We start from the raw sequence: 7,062 nt of genomic DNA, 5'->3' as shown, positions 1-7,062 counted from the left end.
GGTGGCTCAGTCACTTAAGTGACTGACTTCAGCTCAGGTCATGCTTGTGGTTCATGAGTTCAAGCCCCACGTCAGGCTCTGTGCTGACAGCTCAGAGCCTGGAGCCTGCTTTGGATTCTGTGTCTCCCTCTCCCTCTGCCTGTCCTCTGCTTGCACTCTGCCTCTCTCTCTCAAAAATAAATAAATGTTAAAAAAATTTTTTAAAGAGTTAAGTGGGAAAAAATGTAGAATTTAACTCCCACCATTTAATTTTATATAGCAAACACTGACTAGTCTTAAAGAAAATGTTTAAAATCAGGTAGAGTGTTTGCCCAGGTGTCAATAGTAGCTCTTGTGTTCACATCTACTGTGAGTTCTTTTCGGAGAATATTCTAAGTTGAAGCACTTGCCTTGAATACTCTGGAGAAGCAGATAGTGGTTTCCCCGGGTATTTGCTTTCCTCTTTAGTCTGTCCTCATTCATATCTCACCAACACCATTTTTGTCAAATAAGCTGTTTCGGTGAATCATTTTGTAAAGTGGACTTGGCTTTCATGTTCAGAAAGTAATGCCCACTACAGAAGTCATCCAAACATCATTTTTCTCTTTCCTTTAAAGGGAATAGACTCTTGTAAACTACAGGATGCTTGCCCTAATCAGTGGTTCTCAACTGGGAGCAGTTTTGACTCTCAGGATACACATGGTTCTATCTGGAGACGTTTTTGTTCGTTATGATTGTTGGGGATGGGTGGGATGCTGCTGGCTTCTACTGGGTGACAGTCAGCTAGGCTCCTCATGGCACAGCATAGCTCCCCACCACAAATCACCTGGCCCCAAATGTCAATAGTGCCACAGTTAAGAAGCCCTGATACAAAGTTTATACTAAACAGAAGGGTAGTTAAAAATGAAAACCAAACTTATAAATCCATTGGTTAATGCTGTAAATGCTATATCTACCCTGCCTCATTTGAGCACTCATTATTTATTGAAGGTCTGTACCTAGTCCTTTTGAAAGATTATCTCAAAATAATCCAGGGGGTTGGTTTCTCCTAAGATCTCTATTTTACATGGGGAAGATTAGATGTACAGAAGTGAGGGAATTTGCATAGGAGACACATCCCTCGTTGCTACAGCTGGGGGGATTCCAAATTCAACACTGGGGTGATTCCAAAATGGTGTTCTTCACTCTTCTGGTCTTCAAATGGTATCATTTATTATATAATCCCTTAGGATCTGAGTAGGCAATTATGGTAAAGTCATAATTTAAACATGTTTGCAGATCTAGTTATAATGTCACTTGATTGGTGGTGGTGGCAGGGGGGGGACAAAACCTCCATCTGGGCAGTCTTTGGTATTAAATAAATAATAAAAAATGTGCACCTTATTCTTCGAAAACAGGAAAAGTCTTATTTCTCTTCATTTCATCCATTATGCATAAGGCCAGGAAGCAGTAATTTCTGTAATGACAACTGGTAATGTGAGTGAGCCAGCTCTGGTCTTGTACATTCTCTGGCTTATTACATATCCATGATGCAGGAACATGTCAGCCTGTATGATGCCTTCAACTGAACATCTCTGCTAACACGGTCCTCACACAGATGAGAAATATTATGAATATCAAGATGTTGAAGATAAATTTCTCACAGATGAATGCTACCCAACTATCATCATCCAGAATAGTAGCCAAGAATTGTTTGTGGCAGAAGAAAAAGAATGGGGTTGAACACAGGCTGGCTCCTTAACCTAAGTTCTTATTGAACAGAGAAGTTGTGACAGTGTCACTGAGTACTTTCTCTACATGGTGCAGTGTCCAGAAGGACCATGGGAAAAACATTCCCACTAGGAATCCCACGGAAGCAACAGGACAATTCCAGTTACCATTTTTGATCCCTGTTGTCCATCTGTGCTCCAGGAAACACAGATTGCTGAGGAAAGAGAGCAAAGGGAGCCCTGGCAAAGGACTGCTGAGGAAAGAGAGCAAAGGGAGTTCCTCTCTGGAACTCGAAGGCAACATTTTGTGTGGAAGGGTGTGTGAGTGTGTGAGGAAGGGGTGGGCCTTAGCAACTACAGAAGCACCAGCATGGAGAAGAGGAGGGAAGGGAATGACCTTTGATTTCTAATTCCTTGAAGTGCCCAAAATTCAATTACAGAGCAGAATATTCTCCAGCTGGAGCCAGATAGCCACTGTAGAAAAATGCCAGAGGTGAACCAAAACTTTGTTTTTGTTTTTGTTCTGTTTCAGTCCTAAGGGATGCTTTTTTCTCCCAAACCCCTGAGGATGCAGAGGTGTACCAATTCATGCCTTAGCTGCTTCATTCATCAACTCACATATTGCCAGGGTGACACAGTACTTCTCTCTTGTGCTTAAATGTGTTTATCTTAATCTCTTGACTCTTGGTTCATCTTGTCTAAAGTGGTCCGTGAGCATTGAAAGGCATTTCTTTGGTCTTCTTTGTTTTTGCTGACACTGTAGATAAAGCTTGTCAATTTTCTTTGTATTAGTTTCCACTGGGGGTGAATTTTATTCATATATTCTCATATTTTGTGAATCTCTTTTTTAAGAGTTTATTTCTTTATCTTGAGAGAGACACAGAGCACAAGCAGGGGAGGGGCAGACTTAAGGAGATAGAAGCCTAAGCAGGCTCTGTGCCATCAGTGCAGAGCCTGATGCAGGGCTCCAACCCACAGACTGTGAGATCATGACCTCAGCTGAGGTCAAGTGTCAGATCTGACTGAGCTTCTCAGGCGTCCCATGGTATTTTGTGAATCTTAAGAAGCAAGCAGTGTGTAAGTTGCAAAGGTGTTCTCAACAGAAGCTTCTTTGAATGCAACTCACACACACAGTCGGCCATTGTCGTTCAGTGTTGTAGTGAAGAGGTTGAAAAGTGTTCAGAAGCTAAGAAAAAATTCATTTGAAGACTACAGTACTCATTCCTGTCATTTAGTTCAGCGTGACTGCATTTATACAGGAAGGTCTTCCTGTGTTTAAATCCACACTACAATTAATCTAGTTGGTATTAACGGAGAACACTGCATGATTTTCCCAGTGAGGTTCATGCTCTAGAGTTGACCATTTAGTCCTAATAACAGTAGGTTATCACAGATGAAGGACTGTGGCCGCATTTTATGAATGTGGCCAGCATGTGGCGCTGTTTCCTGTTAAAAGCTGCCTTTTTCAATTTTCAGAGCTCTCCAAATCTATGGTCTTTACAATGGCTCAATGTAAATTTCAATGGGCTTGAAAGATCAAAGAAGAAAAACCCACTAACGTCTTTAAACAGAATACATAGGTTTCTTTTCATGAACAGAACAGAATAAAGTATGATTGTTTATTTGAACTTCCTTTTATGAAAGCTTAAAAAAGTGTGATTTTACACAATTTTAAGTATGAATTTTACTGGAAAATTCATTATTTCACATGATAACTAGGCCAGTCAGAAGAGGAAAAATGAGGTTTTTAAAGTTATATCATTAAAGATTTAGTAAAAATGATATACATTTAATTTCTTGTAATAGCTTATGCTTCTGAAAATAGGAGTTTGGTGGCAAACCAGTCATGTTTTGTTCATGTCTAGAGCCAGAGATACACAAGTTACTCTTTATACTTTCAATGGTCTCCTGCATTTGACTGTTAAGTAGCACAAACTTCATGGCTATCTGTATGTTTTTCAATATCCACTGCTTATATATGAGATGATGTTAGAATTATGCTAAAATCAGTCCATTGCCTGGTCACTGGGACAAGATTTCAGCTTTACTGGCTTTGAACATCCTTTGAAAACACTCGTTTTCCAAACCCCATGGTTTCCAAACCACATGGTTCAGCAGGCACTATGCTCAGTAAGACAATAAAACCAGCGGAGGCCATTAAATGTGCTAAAGCTAAAAACTTCTGGTGGTAGGTGCTGGGAGGGAAAAAGCATTCACAGTTGAATATCACAGTCACCATACAATTGATCCTTGATGCATGAAAATGCACACATTTTATTTTTTAGTGGTTGTTTTAATTTTAGTAATGACTGAATAGGCTCTTCACATGCTTACATAACGGGTACCAAACTTAATATTACTTGATAGATTGATGGTGACTTTGGGGGAAAGGAGGGCTGAGGGAAGGCAGACAAACTCTGGTAAAGACGTAGTAGCTTGAAATCATGTTATGTGATAATCCTTTTGTATATTTTGTCCCCAAATTTTAGAAGTCTCATTAAACTACTCTTCAACTGCACAAAACCAAAAGCAGTTTAGGTAATGAATAGAATTGGTACCTTGAAACCTGTATATGCAGTAACTGAATTTTTATAATCTTGCCTAAGAAGAAATGTGTCATATGCTAATTTATCCCCAATGGGATATCTACATTGCACGATAATTCCAAAAAAACAAAAACAAAAACAACATCACCCACAGATGATTGCAACTGAATGTGTCTTTTTCTGCAAAGCATAGTATATCCAATGGCCCTACGCAAAAAGTTATTTTCATTTGCAAAAGGATGGAATTGGCCATCAGGGACCAGGGCAGCAAACAGTACCACAGAGGTTCAACCCATTCTTGCCTGAAATCGTATTACAAAAGATGGAAATCTGATATTTATCCATTCAGTTGTTAACGGCATCCCACGCTGCCCATGTCGCTATCTTTTCCTCTTCAGAGCTCTGGGTATCCCCTGGATCATGCAGTTCCGAGCTAAGCAGAAGGGGTAAAGTCTGGAGAAGAAGGAAAACACAGTTAAGGAAGAATCTAGAAGAGTCCTGTTACCAAAATTGTGAGGACTTAGCCTGCAAATGTAGACGTGAGAATGAGTCTAACAAGGCCTATTTCTCGGTTTTCTCACATTTTCCTTTCCAGAAGTCAATTGCAGTTTCTGAGACAAGGTGCATGTTATTACATCATCAATGAAGGCAATTAAACTCATATGTGAGTTCCCTTCCCTAACTTCATTGTCCCTTAGAACTTATAACCAATGATGGGGGGCCTCATAAATGGCATCAAATTGAAGTATTGGTCTTCCCCAATTTTAGAGTGAGTTATCTATTTGCTTTTCCAGGAGGGGCATATCAGAGAAAGATTATGCTTGTTTCCTTTATAGCTTACACCTATCAAGTGCAGCTGGAAAGCTTTTGAAAAGACAAGCTGCTAGTCTGAAAAAAATGAGTCTAACAGTATGTTGTTCCTCTGGAATGTACTGGAAAAAGTAGAGCCATGTGATTATTAAGAAAGAGATTTATATGTCCAATCCATATCAACATGTATACCTAAAAAAGTTACCTTAAAAAATAACAAAGCCATAGATGTTATTGAAATCAAAGCTTCATGGGCAGGTGGGTGGCTCAGTCGGTTAAGCATACAACTTCAGCTCAGGTTATGATCTCATGATTCGTGTGTTTGAGCCCCACATCAGGCTCTGTGCTGACAGCTTGGAGCCTGGAACCTGCTTTGGATTCTGTGTCCCCTCTTTCTCTGCCCCTCCCTGACTCATGCTCTTTGTCTCTCTCTCTCTCTCTCTCAAAAATGAATAGACATTAAGAAAAAAAAAAAAACAGTTGAGATTCCAGTGCCCTACCCCAGTGTTGGAGTATACGGTTAGTATACGGTTCTGATTCTCCGTTAAAAAAAAAAAAAAGGAAAAAAAAAAGAAGGAGAAGGAGAAGAAGAAGAAGAAAGGAAGGAAGGAAGGGGTAAAGAAGAAGAAACTAATAACCTAAATAAATTGCAAGGAAGAGCATAGCTAACTTTTTGGAAACTGTGAATGAGGGACTTGTTTGTGTGTTTCTTCTAGAACCTGACCAAGACGGGTCACACAGTTGGTCGCTGTTCACATAGATAGAAATAAAGAGTTAGTTAAGACCCTTTTCCACTGTCCTTGCTGGACGGATATTTTGTGAATATAAAGTCAAACCGAAGTCAATATAAGTTTCATTTATTCTCCAAATTCAGACTGGAGGGCTCAAGTTGAATTTGAGGAAAGGCATGCTAAGTTCTTTCTTACCAATGTAGCTGGACGATTTTGACCCATCCATTTGTCCGTCATTCCTTCTATACAGTAATGGCTCTCCTCTCATGTAGTGGATCTTCATGAACGTACAGAGCTTAACCAGTCCTATCAAAAGTTAGACAGCTTGCTGGGGCATCTGGGTGGCTTCACTCGGTTAAGCATGCAACTTTTGAGCTTGGCTCAAGCCATGATCTCCCAGTTCACAAGTTCAAGCCTGACATTGGGCTCTGATAGCACAGAGGCTGGTTGGGATTCTCTCTTTCCCTTTCTCTCTGCACCTCCCTTGTTTGCGAGCCGTCTCTCTCTCTCTCTCTCTCTCTCAAAATAAATAAACTTCCAAAAAAACGTTAGAGAGCTCCTACCCAGCCAAGTTGCAGGGTGAAATGCATAGTAAATTGAGCACATGTATGCAGAATAAAAAAACGTTAGATTACAACTGTTATTCTGTCTTTACCAAAATGTTTTCCTTTTAAAAGTTACTTTAAACTAAAATTAAAATAAATAACATTAAAAAAGGCCAGCATAGCCACAGAAGATGTCTGTGATAAGTCTAAAACAAGAAAGCAATATAACCACAAGTATAATTTTAACATATGCATAAGGTGGCCTTATATGTTTAATCCCAAGCTTTCTGTTCAACCAACTAGATGTTCTCTGTTGTGGTTTATTATAAAATGCATTTATTCATGGACATGCATATGCTATGGAAACCATATAAGTAGCACACTTAAAAAAAAAACAGTGATCCCTTTGAACATTTAAATGCTGTTTTTAAAAGCTCAGCATGCTTGTCCGTATTTCACTTTCTAGAATATAAATTTCATGATATGACATGCAAAGTTATAAATCAAAGATATAAGAAAATGTAGGCATGCATAATATCCTTGCCTCCACGGAGACCAGGTATTTGTTGAACTTTAAAAGTTAAATGCTCCGCCACAGCTTTTGGACATTTTTTTAGCAATTCCCAGAGAAAGCGATTTTGAGGACACCTCCATTCACTGCTGTGAGGCTGTATACACCTTCCAGTTTGGGGTCGCCAAGGTTAGCTTCTTCACTCTTGGTCAATAGTACGTGTTTAACATA

General features: G+C 39.5%; 1 long non-coding RNA gene across 1 annotated transcript; it reads right to left on the bottom strand.

Annotated features, from left to right (window-relative positions):
* Positions 1-3,960: 3,960 nt before the first annotated feature.
* LOC109248272 (uncharacterized) lies at positions 3,961-6,154 on the bottom strand. The gene is made up of 2 exons (XR_002071989.2): positions 5,971-6,154; positions 3,961-4,687 (listed from the first exon to the last, which is right to left on the bottom strand). It is a non-coding gene; the product is annotated as an uncharacterized LOC109248272 (long non-coding RNA).
* Positions 6,155-7,062: the final 908 nt, after the last annotated feature.

This window comes from Panthera pardus, unplaced genomic scaffold, assembly GCF_024362965.1.
Source record: "Panthera pardus isolate Hobbes unplaced genomic scaffold, ASM2436296v1 HiC_scaffold_27, whole genome shotgun sequence".
NCBI classification, from domain to species: Eukaryota; Metazoa; Chordata; class Mammalia; order Carnivora; family Felidae; genus Panthera; species Panthera pardus.
Note: the sequence above shows the minus strand (reverse complement) of the source record. Positions and strands in the feature narration are given on the sequence as shown.